The sequence below is a fragment of the Hyla sarda genome, chromosome 10, assembly GCF_029499605.1.
Source record: "Hyla sarda isolate aHylSar1 chromosome 10, aHylSar1.hap1, whole genome shotgun sequence".
Lineage (NCBI taxonomy): Eukaryota > Metazoa > Chordata > Amphibia > Anura > Hylidae > Hyla > Hyla sarda.
Window position 1 is genome coordinate 84,497,699 of NC_079198.1, and position 27,167 is coordinate 84,524,865.

A 27,167-nucleotide genomic window follows, 5' to 3' on the forward strand; every position below is an offset into this window, starting at 1 on the left:
TTTTTTTTTTTTTTTTTTTTTTTGCTGTTCTGGCCCCATAGGGGCTTCCTAAATGTGACATGCCCCCAAAAAACTATTTCAGCTAAATTTGCTTTCCAAAAGCCAAATGTGACTCCTTCTCTTCTAAGCATTGTAGTTCGCCTGCATAGCATTTTATGTCCTAACATGGGGTATTTCCATACTCAGTAGAGATGGGGCTACAAATTTTGGGGGCATTTTCTCCCATTACCCTTTGGGGGTAAAAACTGCACTTTAGTGTAAAAGTTTTTTTTTTCATTTACACATCCGACTTTAACAAAAAGTCATCAAACACCTGTGGGGTGTAAAGGCTCACTGGACCCCTTGTTACATGCCTTGAGGGGTGTAGTTTCCAAAATGGTATGCCATGTTTGGAGTTTTTTGCTGTTCTGGCACCATAGGGGCTTCCTAAATGCGACAGGCCCCCCAAAAACCATTTCAGCAAAATTCACTCTCCAAAATCCCATTGTTGCTCCTCCCCTTCTGAGCCCTCTACTGCGCCGCTGAACATTTGACATACACATATGAGGTATTTCCATACTCAAGAGAAATTGGGTTACAAATTTTGGGGGGCTTTTTCTCCTATTACCCCTTGTACAAATTCAAATACTGGGTCTACAAGAACATGCAAGTGTAAAAAATTAAGATTTTTAATTTTCTCCTTCACTTTGCTGCTATTCCTGCGAAACACCTAAAGGGTTAACACACTTACTGACTGTCATTTTGAATACTTTGAGGGTGGAAGTTTTTATAATGGGGTCATTTGTGGAGTATTTATAATATGAAGGCCCTTCAAATCCACTTCAAAACTGAACTGGTCCCTGAAAATTTTGTGAAAAATTGGAAAATTACTGCAGAACTTTGAAGCCCTCTGATGTCTTCCAAAAGTAAAAACATGTCAATTTTATGATGGAAACATAAAGTAGACATATTGTATATGCGAATCTATATATAATTTATTTGGAATGTCTATTTTCCTTACAAGCAGAGAGCTTCAAAGTTTGAAAAATTTAAAATTCTGGAATTTTTGAACAAAATTTTACCACTAAAATAAAAGTATCAACAAAATTTTACCACTAACGTAAAGTAGAATATGTCATGAAAAAACAGTCTCGGAATCAGAATGAAAAGTAAAAGCATCCCAGAGTTATTAATGCTTAAAGTGACAGTGGTCAGATGTGCAAAAAACGCTCTGGTTCTTAAAGCGAAAATGGGTTTGGTCCAACTCACCTTCTAAAAATCAGACTACTTTTGCACCTTCAGACCCATATGAGGGCTTGTTTTTACGACACAAATTTTACTTTGTAATACCATCAATCATTTCACCACAAAATTTCCAGCTAAACCAGAAAAAAAAATATTTGTGGGGCAAAATTGGGAAAAAAAAAACCCTGCTATTTTGTAACTTTTGAGGGCTCCCGATTCTACGCAGTGCACTTTTCGGTAAAAAATGGCACCATGGGGTTTATTTACTAAAGCGATCCCGACTCTTTTTTGTCGAGTTTTGCGCCCAAAATGTGTCACAATTGTGCAACACAATTTGAAGCCAAAAAACACATGTTTTGAAAAATCCCAACATATTTTCTAAGGTTTTCACAGAAAATGTGGTGGATTTGAGCTGAGGAAAACCCCACAGATCAGAACAGCTGTAAAAAAAAAGCAAAATGTAGGGAAAAGTGCAAAATGTAGGAAAACCTTAGTAAATACCTTGGGAAAATACCTGTCGGAAATCAAAACCCACAAAGAAAACTACACTCCACTATTAGTAAATAAATCCCAATATCTTTATTCTGTAGTTCCATATGGTTACAAGGATACCCAGTTTATATAGGTTTTATTTTATTTCACTACAAAAAAAAATATTATAACTGCATGCACCAAAATTAGTATGTGTAAAATTGTCATCTTCTGACCCCTATAACTTTTTTATTTTTCCCCATACAGGTACGTATGAGGGCAAATTTTTTGCGCTGTCATCTGAAGTTTTTATTGGTAACATTTTTGTTTTGATGGGACTTTTTGATCGCTTTTTATCCATTATTTTATACAAAGTGACCAAAAATACGCAATTTTGGACTTTTGAATTTTTTTATGTATACGCCATTGACCATGCGGTTTAATTAACATTCTTTCTGGCAGCATCCCAGTCCCTGTCAGCCTCCAAGTCTGTTGGGAGGCACAGCCCACTGCTTTGAATGTCATCGGGGCTGCTCTGCCAGTGGGCCGTTCCCCCTGTGGGCACTGGTGTTGCGGTGGTGGTGGTTGCTACTCAGCTGCGCCATTTTATGATAGGGATGTTAGGGACCCGCTACTTACAGGTGGTTGTGACGTGGCTAGCAGGCTTGCACTTCATGATCATAAAGTACACTAATGACCTGTTAGTTTAATAAATGTTGCTGAGAAGCCTTAGATCAAGGTGCATGTTGTAGATGTCCAACCATATCTGTTTTTTTTTCTCTATTTGAATTCTAATTAACATTATATTTTTATAGTTCGAACATTTACACATGGGGAGATACCACATATGTTTATTTTTATTTTTGTTTATATATATATATATATATATATATATATATATATATATATATATGACTTTTTTTTTTAAATGGAAAAAGGGGGGTGATTCAAACTTTTATTACTGAAGGGGTTAAATCACATTTATTACATTTTTTTCTTCTTTCTCTTTTTACACTTTTTTTTTGTCCCCATAGGGGACTATTACATGCAATACTTAGGCCACTTTCACACTATAGAATGCTCCATTTTAAAGATCCGTTATAATGACCCGTTAACAAAACCATTAAAAACGGATGTTAAACGGCCGTTAAAAAATCCCCTTATAGTCTATGGGATTTTTACATTACCCGTTTTAACCCGTCATAGCCCGCTATTAATAACGGACCTTATTTTGTGATGGGAGAAAGTAACGGGAGAAATAGTGCATACATTACCTCTCCCATCACAAAATAATGTTCATTATTAATAACGGGTTAAAATGAAGAGTTAAAACGGGTAATGTAAAAATCCCATAGACTATAATGAGATTTTGTAATGGCCGTTTAACGTCCGTTTTGAATGGTTTTGTTAACGGAATATTGGTTACTGATTTGGAAATGTAAAAAGTTAAAATCGTCTAAGGGTGCATTCACACCACGTTTTTGCAATACAGTTCCCGTATATGTTTTCTATGGGAAAACTGTATGGAACGTATTGAAAACCGTATACATTGACTCTCCATTGATAACCGTATTCCAAAAGATGCATCAGGTTGTGTCCGTTTGGCATCCTGTACAGTTTTGTCTGTTTTTTTTCCCGTACCCAAAACCGTAGCCTACCAGGGTTTTTGGTCCGGGTGAAAAATTGTATTAAACCGTATATGTTTCTTTTAAAATGGGAGTCAATGAGAACCGTACAGTTTTTTTTTCTTAGAATTTCAATCAAACAAGTGAAACTTTATAAAAAATGTGGTGAAAAGTTTAAAACGTATACGTTTTTTTCTTAAAAAACTGATGCAACCGGACATCATTTTTCAAACCATATACGGTTTTTAACCGTATACGGGTTGAAATTTGTACACACATTTTGATACAGTTTAGTCAGGTTTTGAGGAATCCGTTTTTCATCAAAAACCTGATACGGGAACTGTATTGCAAAAACGTGGTGTGAATGCAGCCTAATCTAGAAAGTCTTGTTGTCCAAAAAACATTGTTCCAAGTTTATTGTGGAGTGCAACTGACTACAAATAGTAGAAACAAATGCGTGCTACAATATACCGCTCACCCGAGTGGAGCGTGCAGGCTTCCTGGTTCTTGCACCTAGCACACATGCAGACATCCCTTGGTTCTTGCCCCCAGACACATCCCTTAGTCTATGGTTTTAGGTGTTCACATCTTCTATGAACAGACTATCCCCCTGACAAGTGTGCATAGTGGCAGATTGATGTTCACACTTGTCAGGAGGATAGTCTGTTCATAGAAGATGTGAACACCTAAAACCAGGACGTGAGGGTGAAACCCTGAGAACCCTGCAAGACAGCAATAATTAATTATCTTTACATATCAGAAGTTCTGTTTAGGCATGTTCCTTTACCATGAAATTTTACCAATTCTGGAGTACTCTGATTCTAGTGATACCCTGAGCTGGCAGAATCTCTCCTACAGTTATCTCCTACAACTCCGAGGTCTGCACACTCCACTATTACCAACATTACGTTGTGTGCAAGAACCAGGAGGTCTGCACAATCATCCAAGGCGAGCGGCAATCATGATCTGTATCACTTGGCAGTAGAAATCTGCCTTGGTCACTGCCAGCGATCAACAATGTCTGCACTAAGGGATGGCACCGCATGTGTGACCAGGTGCAAGAACCAGGAAGCCTGCAGGCTCCACTGGGGTGAGCGGTACATTGTACCATGTTTTTGTTAAACTCCACAAATCTTTTTGGACTACTAGACTTTTTAAATAAGACGATTTTACTTGGTACATTACCAATTCAGTAACCAATATTTTTATCTCCTGCATATAACGAGATCACATGGGTCTGTAGGTGGAAAAATTTAAATTGTTATGATTTTTAGAAGGGGAGGAGGAAAAAACAAAAGTGCAAAATTAAAAGAAAAAACGTTGTCCTTAGGGGGTTAAGGGTTACCGTATTTTTCTTTCCAAAAGATGCACTTTTTCTCCCTCCAAAAGTGGGAAGGAAATGTATGTGCGTCTTATGGAGCGAATGTGTGTGCCGATACCCGGCATTTGCGTGGTATCTCGTCTATGGTGGGACGCGTTTAATGTCCCCGAAACCAAGGCCGATACCTGCTGCAGTGCGGCCGTGAAATGCCCCGCTCCGCTGCCTCGTTCTGCTGTCTGCATCCCCGTTCTGCCGTCCGCATCATGGAGTCCTATGGAGGAACATGTGACACACACATCATTCCACCTCCTCCCCTGCGCCCAGTGTAACGCTACGGAGGAGTGACGTGTATGTCACATGCTCCTCCATAGGACGCTATGATGCGGACTGCAGAACGGGGATGCAGACGGCAGAACGGAGCAGCGGAGCGGCAACTGCAGGTGAGCAACTACCGTGGGGGCACTGTCTACAAGTGGGGGCACTGTGTACAAGGGGGGGCCTGCTGTTTATAAGGGGGCACTGTCTACAAGGAGGGGACTGCTGTTTACAAGGGGGCACTGTCTACAAGGGGGGCCTTCTGTTTACAAGGGGGCACTGTCTACAAGGGGAGGCCTGTTGTTTACAAGGGGGCACTGTCTATAAGTGTGGGGGCTGCTGTTTACAAGGGATGCACTGTCTACAAGGGGGCCCTGCTGTTTACAAGGGTGCACTGTCTACAAGGGGGGGCCTGCTGTTTACAAGGGGGCACTGTCTATAAGTTGGGGGGGCTGCTGTTTACAAAGGAGCACTGTCTACAAGGGGGGGCCTGCTGTTTACAAGGGGCCACTGTCTACAAGGGGGGCCTGCTGTTTACAAGGGGGCACTGTCTATAGGGGGGGGGGCTGCTGTTTACAAGGGGGCACTGTCTCTACTGTTCTCCTCCTCTAAAACCTAGGTGCGTCTTATGGTCAGATGCGTCTTATAGTTCGAAAAATATGGCAGGTATAGTAGCCAGGTAGGTACATAGTATTTAGGATTACATAAAGGTAGCCAGGTAGGTAATATTCAGATTTAGGTATAGATAGCCATGTGGGTAGTATTCAGGGTTAGGTACAGGTAGCTAAGTAGGTAGTATTCAGGGTAAGGTATAGGTAGCCAGGTAGGTAGTTTTCATAGTAAGGTATAGGTAGTCAGGTATGTAGTATTCGGGGTAACGTGTAGGTAGGTAGTGAGGTAGGTAGTATTCAGGGTAAGGTATAGGTAGCCAGGTTGATAGTAATCAGGTTTAGGCATAGATAGCCAGGTAGGTAGTATTCAGTGTTAGGTGTAGGTAAGGTGGTAGACGCACCAATCACCCTGACTCCCCCCCTCTCTCCTTGCCCTTCCCTCCTCTCGACTACACTTGCAAAATAAAGAAAAGTAAAAAATCTTATGCTTACCTCACAATGTCCCATGCAGGAATCTCCTCCACAGGCTGTCCGCGACTCTCTGCCTCCATAGTGCAGGCGCTGATAAGTGATGTTATTGGCGCCTGCACTGTGCGGCGGGGATGAAGGTCACATCTCCTCTCAGTGTAGGCCACAGATGATCGCGGCGCACACTGAGAGGAGCATTCAAGTTGTATTGGTGTGCTCATACAGCTGATAGCAGTGCTCGCTCACCTGGAGATCCCCATTAGCCAACGTGCACGGGTGCCAGATCCACACTTTGGCGGCCTGGGCATGCGCCCCCGGCAGGGGTCGGTTTCACCAAAGCGTGGGTCTGCCACTGTCTACTTCTAATACCTCTCCTTATGTACTCAGAAGCACTTCCCTCTCTACTGATAATACCTCTCCTTATACACCCAAGCATTCTGCTAGCATTTCCTGCTGCCCTATGATATTGTCAGCCTACCTTTAAGTCTTCTGAAATAATAACCTCTAAAGGGGGGGTTCTGTTGCTATGGAGAGTAGGGATGGCTGAAGATGTCTTAGTATAGTTTGCAGTTGGCACAATATGTGGCCAAGACCCTTCGAAAACTCCCTTCAGCAAAATAACTCTCTCTTGCTCAATAGTCAGACTGTTGAGCAATACCTCAGGTGTTATGTCTCTTACAACAATAAGAGTGTATTTTGTTTCAGCCACTAGCAGAATTTACTGTTATAAACATACCTATCCTTGTTCCCACAGTGCATCCACTCGCTGCAGGGTGTCGCCAGGAGCGTTCCACGGTTTCTATAAAAAACAGCTCTGTTCAGTGCAGAGCTGCATGTCATTTACTGACAGCTCTGCTGGCCAGGAGGTGGAAGGGTCAGGCCAATCAGCTGCAATGCTGCTACTTAAACTTCCTATAGGTGAATACAAGCCAGCGCTTTCACTGATGCCTTGCCTGTGATCGAGATTGATCTAGTCACTTTCGTTCCTGTTTTTTGAGCCTTGCTATTGAAATGCCATTCCTTGACCTGTCCTTTGCCTTCATCTTGACCACTCTTCTGTCTGCCAAGTGTGTACTTCGACAATATGTTTCACTCATTGCCTATTTTCTGCCATGCATTTGCCTTCTGATTTTGTACCATACTGCTCTCTTAGCCCATAGCTTGTCCTGTTTCTGTCTTTGTATTATAATTGTGTACCTTGTTGCTGAACAGGACTGTCTAACTATTCTGACTACTCTGACGCCCGTGCATGTAGTTCAGTGTAAGGTCTGTCATGCATTTGGGGGCCACCGTTTAGGGTGGATTGTCCAAGCAGGGAGGGACAGAGGGTTTGGGCAAACATTAGTCTGCATTCCTCCCTACCATGAAGGTGACAACATTTACAGCAAACTTCCCATTACCTAAATGTCTGGCCTCTCAGCGAAACATGAAGTAAATAACAAAAAAAAACTTCAAGTCCCTTTTATTCTGAATTGATTTGCTGATCACTAGTCATGTATTTAAAGAAAATCTAATTTTACTGTATACAGTGGAACAAAGCCATTTTGCAATATATCATGTCATGTGTTAACCTAGCATGATACTACTAAAAAAACAAAAAAACAACAACACTATTATACCTGAGGCTGTAAATCAACATCTGAAAAAAGAGCTGCACTAGGTGAACATGGGTTTATCTTCTAGACAAGATGTTCTTGGCATGGAGTGAATCATTCTGAACAAATGGTTATTTATCTACATTTATAAAAATACAAGGATGTGTTCAGCTCACAACTCATTAACCTGAGGTGAACCAAAATATGACACCAAAACCCAAAGGTGTCTAAAATAGGTAAACTCCTATGTTAAAAAAGGAAAGTAACGGTCCTCCAAGGTTTTAAGGGTCCAATTGGATTCCATACCACAACTATAATGAATAAACAGTGGGTACTGCTAACCACAAATTTTCTGTATTTTCCAGCGTATAAGACGACCCCCAACTTTTAAAATATAGAGTTTGGGATATGCTCGCCGTATAAGACTATATGACACTTTATCTTTATTCTGTATATCCATACGATTAAAGTGATACCCTACTTATATAGGTTTGATTTTGTATTACTTCTGGAAAAAATCATAACTACCGTATATACTCGAGTATAAGCCGACCCGAGTATAAGCCGAGACCCCTAATTTCAACCCAAAATCCCAGGAAAAGTTATTGACTCGAGTATAAGCCTAGGGTGGGAAATACCTCATCCCCCCTGTCATCATCCAGACCCGTCATTAACATCCTCATCATCCCCTTGTCATCATCCCACACATCCCCCCTTCATCATCCCCTTGTCATCATCCCACACATCCCCTTATCATCCCACACATCCCCCCTTCATCATCCCCTTGTCATCATCCCACACATCCCCTTATCATCCCACACATCCCCCCTTCATCATCCCCTTGTCATCATCCCACACATCCCCCCTTCATCATCCCCTTGTCATCATCCCACACATCCCCTTATCCCACACATCCCCCCTTCATCATCCCCTTGTCATCATCCCACACATCCCCTTATCCCACACATCCCCCCTTCATCATCCCCTTGTCATCATCCCACACATCCCCCCTTCATCATCCCCTTGTCATCATCCCACACATCCCCTTATCATCCCACACATCCCCCCTTCATCATTCCCTTGTCATCATCCCACACATCCCCTTATCATCCCACACATCCCCCCTTCATCATCCCCTTGTAATCATCCCACACCCCCCCCCCTTCATCATCCCCACCCCCCTTCATCATCCCCACACCCCCCCCCCTTCATCATCCTCTTCTCATCATTCGCCCTCAGTGGTCTTCAACCTGCGAACCTCCAGAGGTTTCAAAACTACAACTCCCAGCAAGCCCGGGCAGCCATCGGCTGTCCGGGCTTGCTGGGAGTTGTAGTTTTGAAACCTCCGGAGGTCCGCAGGTTGAAGACCACTGCAGCCTTCAACATGCGGACCTCCAGAGGTTTCAAAACTACAACTCCCAGCAAGCCCGGGCAGCCATCGGCTGTCCGGGCTTGCTGGGAGTTGTAGTTTTGAAACCTCCGGAGGTCCGCAGGTTGAAGACCACTGCGGCCTTCAACATCATCCAGCCCCCTCTCACCCCCTTTAGTTCTGAGTACTCACCTCCGCTCGGCGCTGGTCCGGTCCTGCAGGGCTGTCCGGTAAGGAGGTGGTCCGGTGAGGAGGTGGTCCGGGCTGCTATCTTCACCGGGGGCGCCTCTTCTCCGCGCTTCCGGCCCGGAATAGAGGCGTTGCCTTGACAACGACGCATCTGCGTCGTTGTCAAGGCAACGTGACTATTCTGAGGCCGGGCCCGAAGCGCTTAGAAGAGGTCTCCCCGGTGAAGATAGCAGTCCGGAACCACTATCCCACCGGACGACCTCCTCACCGGACCACCTCCTTACCGGACAGCCCTGCAGGACCGGACCAGCGCCGAGCGGAGGTGAGTACTCAGAACTAAAGGGGGTGAGAGGGGGCTGGATGATGTTGAAGGCCGCAGTGGTCTTCAACCTGCGGACCTCCGGAGGTTTCAAAACTACAACTCCCAGCAAGCCCGGACAGCCGATGGCTGCCCTGGCTTGCTGGGAGTTGTAGTTTTGAAACCTCTGGAAGTCCGCAGGTTGAAGACCACTGCGGGTGGGGGAGTTCACTCGAGTATAAGCCGAGGGGGGTGTTTTCAGCACGAAAAATCGTGCTGAAAAACTCGGCTTATACTCGAGTATATACGGTACATGCACGAAAATTAATACATTTAAAATTGTCCTCTTCTGACCCCTATAACTTTTTTATTTTTTCACGTAGGGGGCTGTTTGAGGGCTCATATTTAGCGCTGTGATTTGAAGTTTTTTTCAGTATCATTTTTGTTTTGATCGGACATTTTGATCGCTTTTTATTCAGTTTTTTATCGTGTAAAAAGTGACCAAAAATACGCTATTTTGTACTTTGGAATTTTTTTGCGCATACGCCATTGACCGTGCAGTTTAATTAATGATATATGTTTTATAGTTCAGACATTTATGCACGTAGCGATACCACATATGTTAATTTTTATCATGTTTATATATTTTTTATATGGAATTTGGGAAAAGGGGGTGATTTATACTTTTTATACTACACTATACTATATGGAATTTGGGAAAAAGGGGTAATTTATACTTTTTATACTAGAATTGCATAAACTCGAGCCCACTGCAGAGCTCTGGTAACCAATGACGCATTGCTAGGTGTCCTGGTCACGTGGTGTGATGTGTTCAATCACGCTGCAGGAGGCAAGACGGAGTCACTGCGAGAAGCACTCGGATCGTGGGCATGCAACGACTTTTGAGAAGATTTTTCTGCGTTAAAGTCGTCTTATACGCTGGAAAATATGGTAACATATATTATATAATATAATATGTATATATATATATATATATATATTATATATATATGCAGTAGTCCCTCAACATACAATGGTAATCCGTTCCAAATGAACCATCGTTTGTTGAAACCATCCTATGTTGAGGGATCCGTGCAAAGTAAAGTATAGGAGGTAATACTCACATGTCCCCGCCGCTCCGGACCAGTCACCGCTGCCCTGGATGTTGCCCTCCATCGTTGTTGCCGCGTACCCGAGGTGTCCCCGTCGCTCCGTAACATCTCTGCTGCCCGGGATCCTTACTCTCCGTTGCCGCCATCACGTCGCTACGCACGCCGCTCCTATTGGATGACAGGACGGCGTTCGCAATGACATGATGATGTTGAAGGAGAGTGCCGGCGTAGCAGGGGACCCCGAAGAGGACGCGCCGGAGCCACGAGAACATTTAAGTGATCGTCGGGGCACACGGCGCACCGTAAACGGCTATCCGGCAGCAGCTGAAGCAGTCTGCGCTGCCGGATAGCCGTTTATGCAATGGCCCCGACATACAAAAGCATTATATGTTGATGCTGCCTTCAACATGCGATGGCCTCTGAGAGGTCATCGTATCTTGAAATGATCGTATGTCAGGGCCATCGTAGGTCGGGGGGTCACTGTAATATAATATATACAAGACAACCAAAGCCTTGCCACAGGGCCCTTGTGGTAGGCCAGAGGAAGAAAAATGCAAACAGTAAAAAGTTCTACCTACTACTAATCAATTATTGTAAAAGCATACATATGATTTGGTAAATATATTTCTTAATCCCTCTTCTATGAAGTGCATAAATATTATACAATTATATTAAAAATCCTGTAGTAAGAAATTGGAAAAAACAGCCTGGGTGCGTACCCAGATGACGTCAGAGGCTGGATATAAGTTTCTGTCATACAGTGATGCACATATGCTGTATTAGGGTACACAGGGATTCTATACACGTTTCCGGGTGCAGATCTGACCTCTTCTTCAGTAGCTCAATGGTGGGACAGTTACTTTGTATCTGCAGTGCTGCCGAGTATCTATGTTTTCTGCCTAAGCGGGATAGTGGAAACACTGTTGAGTGCATAATTTCCCCTGGTGGGATAGCAGATTTACATCCATAATGCCGCTGAGCATATATGTTTATCTCCTAGTGGGACAGCCAGTTTATATCTACAGACTGAGGAATATCAGTGTTTCTTTTTCCTAAGGGATTGTCCAAGCGGATCCATTGAAATATCAGCACATGGCGCTATTTTTGCCAATTTCTTTCCGCAGGAGACGGAGCTTTATCTTTTATTCCCACAGGATTTGTATTATAATTGTATAATGTTTATGCACTTCATAGGAGAGGGATTAAGGAATGTATTTATCACATGTATGCTATTACAATTATTGATTAGTAGTTGGTGATATTTTTTATTGTTTATGTTTTATTCCTCCAGCCTACCACAAGGGCCCTGTGGCAAGGATATATGCAGTCATGGCTGTAAATGTTGGCTCCCCTGAACTTTTTCTAGAAAATTAAGTATTTCTCACAGAAAAGGATTGCAGTAACATGTTTTGCTATACACATGTTTATTCCCTTTGTGTGTATTGGAACTGAACAAAAAAAAGGAGGAAAAAAAAGCAAATTGGACATAATGTCACACCAAACTCCAAAAATGGGCTGGAAAAAATTATTGGCACCCTTAAAGGGGTACTCCGGTGGCCAATGTGTTTTTTCAGTTTCTACTTACCCTTGCAGGTGAGTTTTCTTGTTATCTCTGGTCTCATGCTTGCTCTTTGTTTGTCTTTCTTTTCCTTTCTTTGTGTCCATGTAGTGTAACATCTATTTCCATTTTGCCTTTGTTTTAGAAACTTCAGCTCCCAGCATGCCTTGTAGCCTGTCTCCTCTTTCAGTGCCCTGCCCAACTTGTTTTGCGTTGCCGCTCAGCCCTGTCTGTGGGTGGCGTTTTTTTTCTTTCCCTTGTGACATTCCCTTTCCCCGCTCTGCTCATTAGTATACTCATCTCACTCTCACTGTCAGCTTCCACCTCACAGTCCCCACATCCAGGAATTAATGAATTGTCAGCGGGGGGCACTGATCATATGTGACCTGCGGACGCTGCTCTCCTTCTCCCCCCCCAATGAATAGTTATCCGCAGCATGCTGTCCCCACATTAGGGAACTAATCATATGTGACCCACGGGCGCTGCTCTCCTTCTCCCCCCCCCCCCAATGAACAGTCATCCGCAGCACGCTGTCCACACATTAGGGAACTAATCATATGTGACCCACGGGCGCTGCTCTCCTTCTCCCCCCCCCCCCCAATGAACAGTCATCCGCAGCACGCTGTCCACACATTAGGGAACTAATCATATGTGACCCACTGGCGCTGCTCTGCTTCCTGGGGACGGGAATGTCACAGAGCCGTCAGCGTATCACCGGCCGCAGCGATATCCCGCCTCGGTTGGTGATAGGCTGAGAGCACTGTCATGTAAGGAGCCGGACGGTTCCTTACATGACAGTGTGCTCAGCCTATCACCAGCTGAGGTGGGACATCGCTGTGGCCGGTGATACGCTGATGGCTCTGTGACATCCCCGTCCCCAGGAAGCAGCATGAGGATCGTGAGGCCATTACCGTAGCAACGGGGGAACGCAGGAAGGTAAGTCAAAGTTTATTTTGTTTATTTTTGCAGTCCGGGCACAGGAATATGCAAAATTCATCAGTACAGATGTCCTTTAACCCCTTCGGGACATCGCTTTGGGGAAGGAGAGGGGGGGTGGAAGGGCAGGAAGCAGAGCAGTGCCCGCGGGTCACATATGATTAGTTCCCTGATGTGGGAACAGCGTGCTGCGGATGACAATTCATTCATTCCCTGATGTGGGGACTGCGGGGTGAGAAGCTGACAGCGCATGTATAACATGTGAATTACAAATGTGCTAAACTCGCTACAAACACACTAGATAACCATAAATCTGTGGTACCGGAGTACCCCTTTAACTTAATATTTGGTTGCATACCCTTTGGAAAAAATAACTGAAATCAGTCACTTCCTATAACCATCAATAAGCTTCTTACACCTCTCAGCCGGAATGTTGGACCAGGTCTCTCATTGGAAGGGCCCTTTTTCCCAACAGCAATTTTAAGATCTCTGCACAGCTGTTCAATGGGATTTACATCTGGACTCATTGCTGGCCACTTCAGAACTCTCCAGTGCTTTGTTTTGACGTATGTTTGGGGTCATTGTCCAGCTGGAAGACCCAAGATCTCGAACACAAACCCAGTTTTCTGACACTGGGCTGTACAGTGCGACCCAAAATCCATATGTAATCCTCAGATTTCATGATGCCTTGCATACATTTAAGGCACCCAGTGCCAGAGGCAGCAAAACAACCCCAGAACATCCTTGAACTTCCACCATATTTTACTATAGGTACTGTGTTCTTTTCTTTGTAGGCCTCATTCCATTTTCGGTAAACGGTAGAATGATGTGCTTTATCAAAATGCTCTATCTTGGTCTCATCTGTCCACAAGACGTTTTCCCAGATGGATTTTGGCTTACTCAAGTTCATTTTGGCAAAAGGTAGTCTTGCTTTTTTATGTCTCTGTGTCAGTAGTGGGGTCCTCCTGGGTCTCCTTCCATAGTGTTTCATTTAATTTAAATGTCGATGGATAGCTCGCGCTGACACTGATGCTCCCTGAGTCTACAGGACAGCTTGAATATCTTTGGAACTTGTTTGGGGCTGCTTATTCACCATCCGGACTATCCTGTGTTGACACCTTTCATCAATTTTTCTTTTCCATCCACGCCCAGGGAGATTAGCTACAGTGCCATGGGTTGCAAACTTCTTTATAATGTTGCGCACTGTGGACAAAGACAAATCTAGATCTCTGGAGATGGACTTGTAACCTTGAGATTGTTGATATTTTTCCACATTTTTGGTTCTCAAGTCCTCAGACAGTTCTCATCTCCTCTTTCTGTTGTCCCTGCATAGTGTGGCACACACAGACACACAATGCAAAGACTAAATTAACTTCTCCCCTTTTTATCTGCTTTCAGGTGGGGTTTTTATATTGCCCACACCTGTTACTTGCCCCAGGTGTGTCACGATTCGGCTTACAGGTAGTGGATCCTCTGTGTCAGCGAGGGATTGGCGTGGACCGTGCTAGTGGACCGGTTCTAAGAGGCTACTGGTGTTCACCAGAGCCCGCCGCAAAGCGGGATGGTCTTGCTGCGGCAGTAACAACCAGGTCGTATCCACTAGCAACGGCTCAACCTCGCTGACTGCTGAGAAGGCGTGGGACAGAAGGACTAGGCAGAGGCAAGGTGAGACGTAGCAGAAGGTCGGGGCAGGTGGCAAGGTTCGTAGTCAAGATGGATAGCAGAAGTTCAGGTAACACAGGCTTTGGACACACTAAACGCTTTCACTGGCACAAGGCAACAAGATCCGGCAAGGGAGTGCAGGGGCAGTGAGCAGATATAGTCTGGGAGCAGGTGAAAGCCAATTAAGCTAATTGGGCCAGGCACCAATCATTGGTGCACTGGCCCTTTAAGTCTCAGAGAGCTGGCACGCGCGCCCTAGAGAGCGGAGCCGCGCGCGCCAGCGCATGACAGCAGGGGACCGGGACGGGTAAGTGACCTGGGATGCGATTCACGAGCGGGCGCTGTGCGAATCGCATCCCCGACGGCCATGACAGTGCAGCGCTCCCGGACAGCGGGACTGACCGTGGCGCTGCAGGGAGAGAGATGCTGTGAGCGCTCCGGGGAGGAGCGGGGACCCGGAGCGCTAGGCGTAACAGTACCCCCCCCCTTAGGTCTCCCCTTTTCTTTGTCCGGTAACTGCCTCCCCTGGGATGAGGACACCGGGAAAGAATGGAGGGTTTCCTCAACGGCAGGCAGTACAGCAGGAGTGGGAATGGGGAGGGAGGGCAGAGGGCGAAGCCTGGCACGGGGCAGGGTGACACAAGGACGGGGGCCATGAGGAGGCACAGAGGCTTGCCTGACGGGACTGGGAGGGGGGGAGAGGCACTTCCTATGGCAGGCAGAGTCCCAGTTCTTGATCTCCCCGGTGGTCCAGTCAAGGGTGGGAGAATGAAGCCGGAGCCATGGCAGATCGAGGAGGACCTCAGAGGTACAGTTGGGGAGGACGAAGAGCTCAATCACTTCGCGATGGGGTCCAATACACATCAGGAGGGGTTCTGTGCGGTAACGCACGGTGCAATCCAATCTGACTCCGTTGACCGCGGAAATGTAGAGCGGCTTGACGAGACGGGTCACCGGGATGCAGAATTTATTCACCAGAGAATCCAGAATAAAATTCCCAGAGGCACCAGAGTCCAAGCAGGCCACGGCTGAGAGGGAGGAGTTGGCTGAAGGAGAAATCCGCACGGGCACCGTGAGACGTGGAGAAGCAGATTTAGAACCAAGAGACGCCACACCCACGAGAGCTGGGTGTGTGCGTTTCCCAGACGTGGAGGACGAATAGGGCAATCCACCAGGAAATGCTCGGTACTGGCACAGTACAGACAAAGATTTTCTTCCCTACGGCGATTCCTCTCTTCCTGGGTCAGGCGAGACCGATCCACTTGCATGGCCTCCTCGGCGGGAGGCCCAGGCGTAGATTGCAACGGAGACTGTGGGAGAGGTGCCCAGAGATCTAAGTCTTTTTCCTGGCGGAGCTCTTGATGTCTCTCAGAAAAGCGCATATCAATGCGGGTGGCCAAATGGATAAGTTCTTGCAGGTTGGCAGGAATCTCTCGTGCGGCCAGCACATCCTTGATGCGACTGGATAGGCCTTTTTTAAAGGTCGCGCAGAGAGCCTCATTATTCCATGATAATTCAGAAGCAAGAGTACGAAATTGGATGGCGTACTCGCCCACTGAAGAATTACCCTGGACCAGGTTCAGCAGGGCAGTCTCGGCAGAAGAAGCTCGGGCTGGTTCCTCGAAGACACTCCGGACTTCAGCGAAGAAGGACTGGACTGTGGCTGTGGCAGGATCATTGCGGTCCCAGAGCGGTGTGGCCCAAGACAAGGCCTTTCCTGAAAGAAGGCTCACTACGAACGCCACCTTAGACCGTTCAGTAGGAAACAAGTCCGACAACATCTCCATATGCAGGGAACATTGAGACAAAAATCCACGGCAGAGTCTAGAGTCCCCATCAAATTTGTCCGGCAGGGACAAGCGGAGGCTAGGAGCGGCCACTCGCTGCGGAGGAGGTGCAGGAGCTGGCGGAGGAGATGGTTGCTGCTGTAGCAGAGGCAGAAGTTGCTGTAACGTGGCGGTCAACTGCGACAGCTGCTGTCCTTGTTGGGCAATTTGCTGCGATTGCTGAGCGACCACCGTGGTAGGGTCAGCGAGACTTGGCAGCGGCACCTCAGCGGGATCCATGGCCGGATCTACTGTCACGATTCGGCTTACAGGTAGTGGATCCTCTGTGTCAGCGAGGGATTGGCGTGGACCGTGCTAGTGGACCGGTTCTAAGAGGCTACTGGTGTTCACCAGAGCCCGCCGCAAAGCGGGATGGTCTTGCTGCGGCAGTAACAACCAGGTCGTATCCACTAGCAACGGCTCAACCTCGCTGACTGCTGAGAAGGCGTGGGACAGAAGGACTAGGCAGAGGCAAGGTCAGACGTAGCAGAAGGTCGGGGCAGGCGGCAAGGTTCGTAGTCAAGATGGATAGCAGAAGTTCAGGTAACACAGGCTTTGGACACACTAAACGCTTTCACTGGCACAAGGCAACAAGATCCGGCAAGGGAGTGCAGGGGCAGTGAGCAGATACAGTCTGGGAGCAGGTGGAAGCCAATTAAGCTAATTGGGCCAGGCACCAATCATTGGTGCACTGGCCCTTTAAGTCTCAGAGAGCTGGCGCGCGCGCGCCCTAGAGAGCGGAGCCGCGCGCGCCAGCGCATGACAGCAGGGGACCGGGACGGGTAAGTGACCTGGGATGCGATTCGCGAGCGGGCGCGTCCCGCTGTGCGAATCGCATCCCCGACGGCCATGACAGTGCAGCGCTCCCGGACAGCGGGACTGACCGGGGCGCTGCAGGGAGAGAGACGCCGTGAGCGCTCCGGGAGGAGCGGGGACCCGGAGCGCTAGGCGTAACAAGGTGAGTTTAAAGGAGCATCACATGCTTGAGCAATCTTATTTTTCCACAATTTTAAAAGGGTGCCAATAATTTAGTCCAGCCCATTTTTGGGGTTTGGTGTCCAATTTGCTTTTTCTCCTCCCTTTTTAAATTTAGTTCCAATACACACAAAGGGAATAAACATGTGTATGGCTAAACATGGGGTACTGCAATCCTTTTCTGTGAGAAATACTTCATTAGACATTTTAGGGGTGCCAACATTTACGGCCATGACTATATATATATATATATATATATATATATATATATATATGCATATATCCTTGCCACAGGGTCCCTGAATATATGTACATATATATATATATATATATATATATATATATTTATATATTGTGACAGTATGGCAAGGAAAGGGTGTATTTCCCTAGCTGATCCTGGAGGAACCTCCACCTGGGTCCTAATCAATGAGGCAGCAGAGAGGGGAAGTATGTTTAAAAGGAAGTCAGACAGTGTAGTCTGGGCTCTCTCCAGAAGACAGGAAGGTGGCTTTGGGGGTAGGCAGGGTCCTTGCGAGGAGCACACAGCCAGGGCCATGAGTGACACCCACAACAGTGAAGTGGACGGTCTATGATTTTGGTTTGATCCTGCCTTATGTATTTTTTTATCCTGCAACCTGTCTAATAAAGATGGTGAGGAGCCAGATTTGCAGAAAGGACTTACTGTTTGCCGGTTTATTGTGAAGATACGTGTCCTGTGGCTGTGTCAAGGACGATCCCAGAGCTATCCCCAGGGTAAAATCTTTACAATTGGTGGAGAATGCGGGCAGCACATTGCTAAGAACAACCAACGGTCGAGTTGCAGTGAAGTTGTTGCCAGGAGCAACCCACCGTGCATGTGGCAAGTGGGACAAGCCCAGCTATGGAGTGCAAGAGCAGGACTGAGCCTGTGGTAAAAGCATTGCTAGGGGCATCAGATCGCATCAAACTTCCACAACTCTCAGGAGAAGATTTTGAATCTCTGGAGGCGGAACTTACGCTAGGAGAACTAGAACAGGCAGTTAATATATCCGCAAATAATAAGGCACCCGGTATTGACGGTTTTCCCGTTGAATTATATAAGAAATACGGGGATGTTTTGCTGCCGAAACTTTTAGATCTTTTTAACCATTCCATGGATGTAGGTGTCCTCCCTGCATCTATGCGAGAGGCAATTATAGTAGTCATTTTGAAAAAAGGTAAAGACTCGTTAGATCCCGCATCTTATAGACCTATCTCTCTGCTGACAAGTGATGTAAAGATTCTAGCTAAAGTTTTGGCATTAAGACTAAACAAAATTATTGCAAAACTTATCCACTCTGATCAAACAGGCTTCATCCCAACTAGATCTACATCTATAAATATTAGACGTCTTTTTTTAAGCTTACAGGTCCCTTTGGACTCCCCCGAAGACAGGGCCATATTTGCTTTAGATGTGCAAAAAGCTTTCGACTCCGTGGAATGGCCCTGTCTTTGGGCAACTATGGAGGTTATGGGATTTGGCCCAAAGTTTATAGCCTGGATAAGGTCGCTTTATAAAGACCCATTAGCACGTATTAGGGTAAATGGACAGACCTCTCGGAGTTTTCCATTGCATTGCGGAACAAGACAGGGCTGTCCTCTTTCCCCATTATTGTTCGCGATTGTAATGGAGCCTCTTGCAGAATTTATTCAAACTATGCCCGAGATAAAAGGGTTTCAGTATGGAAACTATATAAATAAAATCTCTTTGTACGCAGATGACACTCTATTATATTTTAACGATATGGGCCGATCTATTAAAAAGGCGATAGAAATATTTACTTGTTTCAGTAAATTTTCCGGAATTACTATAAACTGTGTTAAATCCTACCTAATGCCTCTGGATAGACGAGTGTCTTATGTAAAGGTGACGAGAAAGTAAGTCTAGAATGTGCGACCCAAATCAAATATCTGGGTATAGAAATATCACCTTCTATATATGACTATGAAAAGTTAAATTTAGTACCCCTGCTCAACTATTAAGACGAAAAGTGCTGCATGGCGGAAACTAAAGCCCTCCCCAGTGGGAAGGGTGAATCTTATTAAGATGACAGTGATGTCACAAATCCTATACTTTTTACACAATTCTCCTGTTTGGATAAATTTCAGTCTCTTTCAGCGAATTAACACTCAATTTCGTGAGCTGATCTGGAATGGGCGTAAACCCAAATTAAAATTAGAGTATCTTTATTGCCCAAAACAGGAGGGCGGACTGGCTTTGTCTAATTCCTGGATATACTTCCTTGCAGCACAATGCCAACACCTTAGGGGATGGGATAATACAGAGTTTTTTAATCCTAGTATGGCTATGATAATAAGCACTTTGTCAGGTAACAACCTAATAATAGCTCTAGAAGCAGGTGAATTTAAGAAAAGTAAAAACTCTGCTCTCCCAACCTTTAATTTAATACACAGAGTCTGGAATAAAGTCAAAGATATGAGAGGGTTGGGGAGAGTTAATGAATACACTCCCTTATGGGATAATCCACAGCTTTTAGAAATTAAAAAATTAAAAGGCTTTGACAACTGGAAGAAACTAGGAGTAGGATGGTTCAAAGATCTGTTTAAAGCTGGCAATTTCCGTTCTTTTAGAGAGTTCCAGGAGGATTTCAATGCTCCTGCCAATGCGTTCTTTCAATACCTACAGCTGCGTCATGCGGTTGGTGCACAGCAAAAATATTTCTCTTTAATTGCAAAGAAAGATTTAGTTCTAGATGCAATAATAAAAGAGAAGAAACAGAAGGGTTTTATCTCAAAAATATATCAACTTCTTACCGCCAGAGGCAGAGCGATACAGTCGGTACCAGCTTTTATGAAATGGCAGGGGGATGCGGATATTAGTAAAGAACAGTGGAAATCAATACTCAATAATATTCCCAGTCAGGCTCTCGGAGAAGGGGCGAGACTAACTCAATTATATATCGTGTATAGAGCATATAGAACCCCGGCCCTTCTTTTTAAAATAGGTTACTGTAAAGATTCAAAATGACCTCAGTGTTTCCAAGACTCTGCGGACATTATACATATGTTTTGGAGCTGTTTAGATATCTGGCGTTACTGGGAAGAAATTATAGAATATATTGGTACTGTATGGGATATCAACCTACCTCTGGATCTTAAAACCGGTATACTAGGGTACTTAGATAACTTAAACATATCAGCTCATATAAAGGTAGCTATTGGGAGACTCCTGTACAATGCTAGGAAACTAATAGCACAACTGTGGAAAGATTCATCTCCTCCCAGCAAAAAACTATTTCTTAAAAAGATTGGAGAGGGTGGTCGCATGGGAGAAAGCGATATATTTAAAGAGAGGACTAGCAGACGCGAGGAAGATCTTCGAATTTGAAACATTGGTCCCTAAGGGCCTCAATGCCGAGATGGAACTTTTCGGATTTCTTTGAGATTCCCACCCGCGGGGTTTCACCCCATGGTCCATCACTGTCTGGTCGTGCATCGACACGATGATGCACCCTGGGGGCAATTTTTCATATTCAATATAACTCTCTCTGCATCATATAATCCCCACATATTTCTATATATTTATATATGTTCATTTATTTATCATTCAAACACCTTTTTCCTTTCATTTAATATTTCACATTCTTTTTTCATATTCAGTTATGTCTATATCTACACACCAATGTAGTATTTTCTCCCCCATTCATCCATATTACTGTGATCTAATTCTTGACATTAGAGATGAGCGAACTTACAGTAAATTCAACTCGTCACGAACTTCTCGGCTCGGCAGTTAATGGCTTTTCCTGCATAAATTAGTTCAGCTTTCAGGTGCTCCGGTGGGCTGGAAAAGGTGGATACAGTCCTAGGAGACTCTTTCCTAAGACTGTATCCACCTTTTCCAGCCCACCGGAGCACCTGAAGGCTGAACAAATTTATGCAGGAAAAGTCATCAACTGCCGAGCCGAGAAGTTCGTGACGAATCGAATTTACTGTAAGTTTGCTCATCTCTACTTGACATCTATATTCCTTTTTTCATTCATTAATATATACCCTTTTTATTACTTTCATCTAATTACATTAATTTATTTACAGATATGCGATCATATTCTATTTATAATATACCCTTTATCACTACATTTCTTTCTATCTTTAATATTTTTTTTTCCACACATATTCACATCCCCTCTACCTACATTTTTTTGTCTATAGAGGTGATGTGAATATGTGTGGAAAAAAAAAATATTAAAGATAGAAAGAAATGTAGTGATAAAGGGTATATTATAAATAGAATATGATCGCATATCTGTAAATAAATTAATGTAATTAGATGAAAGTAATAAAAAGGGTATATATTAATGAATGAAAAAAGGAATATAGATGTCAAGAATTAGATCACAGTAATATGGAGGAATGAAGGAGAAAATACTACATTGGTGTGTAGATATACTACATTGGTGTGTAGATATACTACATTGGTGTGTAGATATACTACATTGGTGTGTAGATATACTACATTGGTGTGTAGATATACTACATTGGTGTGTATTACGGGTTTTCCTTTCCTCCTACTCACCTTGCAGTGACATCACTTGATTTTGCCTTAATTAAGCCTGCTCTGTATGCACTAGTCCCTTAATATATTTTGGCTACTGAAGAATGCGACACTTGTCGTGAAACGCGTATAGCCCTTGGTATTATACTACTGCCATATCCATCTCACCGGCTAATAGCCGCTATACCAGCCGATCCAGTCTTGACAGCGCTGCAGTACCCCGGTTTGAGGACCACTGTAAATCGCGCGCAATTCACACTGCACGCGAACGCCGACTCACCTCTGCTGAAACTCCCCTATAGGCCGGCTGCCAATTCGTGCCAAGCAGAGTGATTTTCTCTTTCTCAACGCACAATTATCTAAAGCCGGTTACTGTTGTACCGAAAGCGAGTGCTTGCCGCAGGAGAAGCGCACTCATACATTGCCACATCAAGGTGTCCACATGCCCATGCCAGGGCAGTGACGATCTGAGCACCGGACATCGTCCATGCGGACACATACTGCTATTGCTCTCTGGAATCTGACGTTTTCAGGGACACTCGGCTGCCTACAAGCTCTGTCTACTCAGCGTTAAAGTATCGCTTCAATTCCTATCATTAACTGTATCAGCATTCTATCACAATCTTGTTACATTTTGGATACAATTACCGGCATCTTACAAACTTCTCTCAACATTTTGATGCATGACATTTAGGACTACCTCATATAAACTTGTGGAATCTGTCAAGTTTTTGCTGTCAACTCTTTGCTACTATAGACAGTTTTTTCTTTTATGAGATGGCTGGCAATTTTTAGCATCATTTTTTAGGTCATTTTATTCTATATATTTTTAATACCTGAGCAAGGGCCCTGCTCAGGAATTGATTGTATTATTAAAATGTAATAAGTGTATAAGATTATTTAATTTATTTTACCCTTTCAGGCTTTTTATTACCATTTTTATTTTCATGATCACTACCACTGTATATTGTTTATTGTCACCCCCCTTTTTCTCCTATTCCTCTTCCCTTTTTCCTTTTTTTTTTCCACTACCCCTTGAGGACTGGTTATATAATATTTTATTATTATATAATTTTTCTCTGCATATTCTACTTTATGTTAGTGGTAAAATTTCATCGATACTTGCATCATTTCTTGGTGAAAAATTCCAAAATTTGATGAAAAAATTGAAATTTTAGCATTTTTCTAACTTTGAATCTATCTGCTCGTAAGGAAAATAGACATACCAAATACATTATATATTGATTCACATATACAATATGCCTACTTTATGATTACATCATAAAGTTGACTTGTTTTTACTTTTGGAAGACATCAGAGGGCTTCAAGGTTCTGCAGCAATTTTCCAATTTTTCACATTTTCAAAATCAGAATTTTTCAGGGACCAGTTCCGTTTTGAAGTGGATTTGAAGGGCCTTCATATTAGAAATACCCAATAAATGGCCCCATTATAAAAACTGAACCCCTCAAAGTATTCAAAATGACATTCAGTAAGTGTGTTAAAGGGGTATTCCAGGCCAAAACTTTTTTTTATATATATAATCTGGCTCCGGAAAGTTAAACAGATTTGTAAATTACCTCTATTAAAAAATCTTAATCCTTCCAATAGTTATTAGCTTCTGAAGTTGAGTTGCTGTTTTCTGTCTAACTGCTTTCTGATTACTCACGTCCCGGGAGCTGTGCAGCACCTATGGGGATATTCTCCCATCATGCACAGCTCCCGGGACGTGACATCATCATTGAGCAGTTAGACAGAAAACTTCAGAAGCTAATAACTATTGGAAGGATTAAGATTTTTTAATAGAAGTAATTTACAAATCTGTTTAACTTTCCGGAGCCAGTTGGTATATAAAAAAAAGTTTTTGCCTGGAATACCCCTTTAACCCTTTAGGTATTTCACAGGAATAGCAGCAACGTGAAGGAGAAAATTCAAAATCTTCATTTTTTATACTCGCATGTTCTAGTAAACCCAGTTTTTTCATTTTTACAAGGGGTAAAAGGAGAGAAAACTTCCTAAAATTTGTAACCCAATTTCTCTTGAGTAAGGAAATATATCATAAGTGTATGTAAAGTGTTCGGCGGGCGCAGTAGAGGGTTCAGAAGGGAAGGAGCGACAATGGGATTTTGGAGAGTGAGTTTTTCTGAAATGGTTTTTGGGGGGCATGTCACATTTAGGAAGCCCCTATGGTGCCAGGACAGCAAAAAAAAAAAAAATAAAAAAAAACCACATGGCATACTATTTTGGAAACTACACCCCTCAAGAAGGAACGTATGCTGCTTTTCCCCCAAATTTTACATTTTTACAAGGGGTAATAGTAGAAAATGTCCCCCAAAATTTTATAACCCCATCTCTTCTGAGTATGGAAATAAAATGTGTGGATGTCAAGGGCACTGCGGGTGCACTACAATGCTCAGAAGAGAAGGAGTCACATTTGGCTTTTGGAAAGCAAGTTTTGCTGAAATGGTTTTTGGGGGCATGTCCCATTTAGGAAGCCCCTATGGTGGCAGGACAGCAAAAAAGAACCCACATGGCATGCTATTTTGGAAACTACACCCCTCAAGGAATGTAACAAGGGGCCCAGTGAGCCTTAACACCCCCCAGGTGTTTGCCAACTTTTCGTTAAAGTTGGATGTGTAAATGAATTTTTTTTTCACTAAAATGCTGCTTTTCCCCAAAATTTTACATTTTTACAAGGCGTAATAGGAGTAAATGACCCCCAAAATTAGTAACCCCATTTCTCCTGAGTATGGAAATACCCCATGTGTGGACGTAAAGTGCTCTGCTGGCGCACTACAATGTTCAGAAGAGAAGGAGTCACATTGAGCTTTCGGAGAGTGAATTTGTTTGGAATGGGAGTCAGGGGCCATGTGTGTTTACAAAGCCCCCCCGTAGTGCCCGAACAGTGGACCCCCCCACATGTGACCCCATTTTGGAAATTAGACATGTGCAATTCGGTTCGGCATGAATGTCTAATTTACTGAATTTTACCATTTTCGTGCATTCGGATCGATCCGAATGCACGAAAACATATTTTGAACATTCCCGAATAGCCACGATAATACGAATAGCAAAGTAACGAATACATTCGTTATTTCCCGAACATATACTGTAAATAACGAATGCATTTGTTATCCGTAAACGAACGTGAAGAATTCATTCTGTTAACAAAGATAATAAAAAGGATACAGATAGTTAGATTTTTCGGATACATTCTGTATTCGGGTACATTCGGTAGATCTTTTTATTCTTTTTTTGGACTTTAGCGATCCTAAAAAATTATGGAGATACCTTTTTTATTAAAATTTCGTAGGGTATCATAAAAAATCATAATAAAAAAGATACAGTAGGGATGGAAAAAATTGTATCTAACGAAATGAATCATTTTTATTATGAAATGTTTATTTATTTATAAACAGGGATCAATTTCTGTGAGCGGGTAAAGCACTAAAAATTTAGCCGACAATGGTAAAAATGTAGTGTGTGCATGTTTTTCACTTTTTTTAAAAACATTTTTTTAGGTAGTACTACTACTCCCAGCATGGAACACACTCTTCCATGATGGGAGTAGTAGTTACCTCTACTAATTGACAGATCGCCAGGGTCCCTTGCGATCCTCTTGTATAATGTATAGATGCGGCGGCTGCTCTTCTATGGTCCCCTGCACTCACGTATATGTACACATATTCATATTTCCCGCAGAGCTATGATTGGCCAGATGGTTCCAGCCAACCACAGCTCTCTGTGAGAAATAGGAATATGTGTATATATACGTGAGTGCAGGGGACCATAGGAGAGCGGCTGCCGCATCCATACATTATACTGGAGGATCGCAGCGGCTATCAGGAGTGATACCTGCAGTGATCTTTCCTTTACTACAAGTACTACTACTCCCAACATGGAGTACACTCTGCCTCATGCTGGGAGCTGTAGTACCTGCATTAATAGACAGATCGCAGCGGGTGTCAGAAGTTACACTCACTGCGATATGTCTATTAATGCAGGTACTACAACTCCCAGCATGGAGCAGAGTGTGCTCCATGTTGGGAGTATTAGTACCTGCAGTAAGGGACAGATCCCAGGGATGTCACTTCTCCTGACACCCGCTGCGATCCTCCTGATGTGAATGTCGGGATCAGCTGTTCTCAGGGCTACAGAGCCGGGAGAACAGCTGACGCTGAGCCGTAGGTATACATCGTATATCTACTGCCCAGCAAGAACTTACAGTGAGCCTGCAATGTGTATACAGTATACACATTGCTGGCTCACGTAACCCCTTGCTGAGCTGTGCGCTATGGGCAAGCCCAGCAAGGAAAGAGTTAACTTACACTACTGGACAGTGTAGGTTAACCCTTTGGGCAGTATACACTATATACAGCTATCTATAGATAGCTGTATACAGTGTATACAGAAGACGAAGTCCAGCTTACTTCCCTCAAATCCCGGGCAGGTCCGTGTAGCTTCGCCCCCTATTGGTGACGTCATTAGGGGGTGGAGCTACAGAAGGGAACAAGGCTAGTTAATCTGAAGCTCTGTTCACATTGTATGTTTTGTATAATGTGAACAGACCCTTCTGGCAGTGTCTACCCAGACAGGGAGACTCCAGCTGTTGCTAAACTACAACTCCCAGCATGCCCAGACAGCCAAAGGCTGTCTGGGCATGCTGGGAGTTGTAGTTTTGCACCAATTGGTGGCTCCCTGTTTGGGTAGACATTGCATCATGGGTGCTCTCCCCAGCGGACAGCGCCAGAAATGTCATAACCCTTTTTTTTGTGTTTTTTTTCGTTTCAGATCCGTGTATGCAGAGGATTAATGCGGATTCGATGGATTACGGTGGATAATTTTTTTTTTTCTTTAATAAAATGGTTAACGAGGGCTGTGGGGGAGTGTTTTTTTGAAATAAAATAATTTTTCCAATGTGTTGTGTTTTTTTTTTTTTATTGAATTTTCAGGGTTAGTAGTGGAAGCTGTCTTATTGACGGAATCCATTACTAGGCCAGGGCTTAGTGCTAGCCACAAAAACAGCTAGCGCTAACCCCCAATTATTACCCCGGTACCCACCACCACAGGGGTGTCGGGA

The 27,167-nt window shown here is 44.0% G+C and overlaps 1 protein-coding gene across 1 annotated transcript in view; it reads right to left on the bottom strand.

Moving 5' to 3' along the window:
• The window catches only part of LOC130293392 (nicotinamide N-methyltransferase-like), a 104,407-nt gene extending 92,098 nt beyond the window's left edge, over positions 1-12,309 (bottom strand). Inside the window, exon 1 of the mRNA XM_056542018.1 lies at positions 12,184-12,309. The gene's annotated coding sequence lies outside the window, so the exon portion shown is untranslated. The remainder of the gene's footprint in view (positions 1-12,183) is intronic.
• Positions 12,310-27,167: the final 14,858 nt, after the last annotated feature.